This window comes from Stigmatopora argus, chromosome 7, assembly GCF_051989625.1.
Source record: "Stigmatopora argus isolate UIUO_Sarg chromosome 7, RoL_Sarg_1.0, whole genome shotgun sequence".
NCBI classification, from domain to species: Eukaryota; Metazoa; Chordata; class Actinopteri; order Syngnathiformes; family Syngnathidae; genus Stigmatopora; species Stigmatopora argus.
In genome coordinates this window covers 16739794-16743068 of record NC_135393.1, presented here as the reverse complement: position 1 = coordinate 16743068, position 3275 = coordinate 16739794, and positions in this window count along the sequence as shown.

The window sequence follows — 3275 nt, the reverse complement described above, 5'->3', positions numbered from 1 at the left end:
GACAGCTGTGAAGGGCTTCCACTTTGTCTGCTAATGTAACAAAGGTAAAGGATTTCAATCCCACTATCATTTGTAAACACCTTTTCAATGATATCATCTTGTCAAAGTATTAAGACTCACACAGATTAAACTAACACTATTGTTTAAAAACCCATCAAATCTTTTGTATTTAATCAAAAAAATATTTGTTTTTTTTACATTTTAAAACCTTGATTTTTAATCAATTTGTATTCCCAATTTTATTCTAAATATATTTCAATTAGAAAAAGTACTTTTTAAATTCTATACTTTTCAACCAAAAAATTCAAATATTTATTTTGATTTTTCCCAATTTTATTTAATTAAAAGCCAATTTAAAATTCATATACTAAATAATTTATTTCTGTAGTAATGACAATGAGAAATGAAATGGAAAAAAAATGAAAATGAGAATATCTACTATTGAGAGGCTCAAAAGAGATCATTTTAGCACATTATCTCTCAACTGTGTGAAAATAGTTCATTTGATCATCGATTGTTCGTCAATAAATTACGCCTGATTTCCAAACCCGACTCGACAACTGCACGTCGAGCCTTGAACGCGACATTTGCGGCGCCTTACAATGACGGGAAAAGACGGGGAGGAAATACCAAAGGCGTCGCAAGCCGAGAAGAAGCGAGAGAGGCGGTCGGGGCGGTAGCGCTAGCGGTCAGGGGTGTCGGAGAGAAAAGCGCAGTTACGACTTCCTGTTTACCACCACTTTTAGGTCAGGGTTAGTATGTGACAGATACGACCGCCATAAACTTCCCTCGCGTGGGGTGACGTGTCCGACGTCACGGCAACGGGGGGGATGGATACTGGGCCCCCTGAGGAAACTGGAATACCCAGAGAAAACCCACCCAGGCCCGGGAAGAACATGCAAATTCCACATGGGTGGACCGACCTGGATTTGAACCCAGGTCCCCCACCGTGAGGCCGACGCGCTAACCGCTCAGCACCGGACTGCCCTCTTTACCTAGTTTTTACAGCATATTATTTTTAAAATGACAAAAAAATGCTATTTCCGTTGACATTGGATTGGGATGCTTTGGGGTTATCTGTTATTTTAAGGGTGGATTTTCACTTTGGGTCACACAGTTGGAAATCATATGTTTGACTTTACACTTGACACACGGCACCCCCAAGTCCAAATAGTTACCTTGGATGTCCAATCGCGTGTCTTCCAGCGTCAATCCGGCCTTCTTTCCGTCTACAGATAGCAACAAGATTTATACTTTTAAAAGAGGAAGTGTAAGGAGAAGTCCAAGCGCAAAGACTTTGAATTGCGTGCGAGTGGACGGCAACCATGTGTTTTTTTGGTTTGTTTTTTGTTTTTTGTTTTACTCCCAAACATGAGATGAACACAAGCTCTTGTGCAATGTGTGACTCGGACATGTTGTGCGAGCAACACATACGGAGCCGCTTTATTGTCATCTGGAGTTGATTTTAGGGAGGGTCTCCATTGCCCTCATCAGCGACTTACAGACGTTTCTTCTTAATGGCATCGACGGGAAGACTTGTGCGTGCGTTGGGTGTTGGTGCGTAACCCCCCCGATCACCCCTTACCCCCCGCATACTTTTCACTCTTTCAAGATGACATCACATGTCTCCAAAGACCGCTTTGAATGGATGCAGGCCTCAACGCCGATCCGCATTCCAAAGATGGGAAGAGCAGGCCTAGGAGAACAGAGATTGTTTAGATGGACGCTCAAGGACTTATTTGGATTTGGCAGGTTCGGTTCTTATCTTTTGGGTCGGGACTTCTCGGACGGCAGGGGGTTGTTTTTGTGCACCCCGCGGCCGGTTTGAACCGGCGCCGCGGGCAAGAACATCCTCTGGCGGCTTGTAAAAGAACATCCTGCGCAGCGGTTCCGTTCCGAAGCTTTTGTCTGAGCAGACGTCTCGTGTGCGGAAATGCTCGTTTGCTGCTTTGGTTAGCTTTAGTCGAGTGCCGCTTTTTTTTAAATTGTATTTTTCTTTTTTAAATGTTTGAGACTGGTGGGAGTGAAGAGGGAATTGTGGATGTTAACTTCAATTAAGATTAAAATACATGTTATTCTTATTTACTGACTATGATGACACATTCTGTGGGCCAGATCATTTTAGATATAATATTTAGATTTTTTTTTAATAAATGGATTAAAAGAATTGGATAAAAAGCCTTGAATATTCAGTTTTTTTTTCTAAGACAATGTTTATTTGAGCTTTTTTAAAATATATTTTTAGATTTTACAAAATGATTTTTGAACTAAAAACACAGAAAAAAATGATTAAAAAATTACAATTATTGATTTAAAAGGGGGAAAATCAGGAAATTGAATATACGTCCATCCTCTTCATTTGAATTTGATCCTAAAACAGAAAGTCGGCACTCATGATTTACTTTACCGGGCCACACAAAATGATGTGGCGGGCCAGATTTGGCCCCCGGGCCGCCACTTTGACACCTGTGTCCTAGGATCTGGCATCCATATGTGGACATCACATTTTTGTGATAAAGTGTTAGGGTTAAATTAGAATAGAAGGTAAATGAGCCAGAAATATATTGTTTTGCATGTTATTCATTCATTTGATATACGTCAAATTCACTTTTTTTGTGAAATTGCAGAATTATGACAACCTTTTTAGGATAGTCAAATTTTCTCAGTAGTGATATACATAATTAAAACGAAAAATAAAGTAAATGAAACATAAAATATCAATGTATTCAAAACTACAACTAAAAGTGTGAAAATCCTAGGCAAAAATATCGATAGAAAAATACATTTCAAAATATAAAAATATTTTTTTTTTTAATTTCTCGCAATTATACCATTTGAAAAATATAGTATTTACATCATTAGTTATTTTAATTATTTTTGTTTTTTAAATTCAGGCATTAAGGGATTAAACTAAAATGTAAAGGAATGTAAAAAAATAATAATAATAATATTGAAATGACATTTTAATGACAAATTTCTTCCCCAATTTATTTAGTTAGCTAGCTAGCTTGGGAGCAAATGCGTAATTTTTTCCCAAACAGCCCCCTCCCCTTGATTAAAACAATCACTTCACTACATCCGCTCATAAGCCGACAAAAACCAAACATATTACCTCTTTTTTTTTTAAATATTATTTTAATACTTTTCTTAAAAAACACGTCCATAGTCTTAAGATGAATCTATTGACCTCAATGCCTCACTTGTCAACATACCAACAAGGTTGTTCTGGAAAAACCGATTCAAAAAGAGAAGAAAATAAAACAAAATAAAAGTCC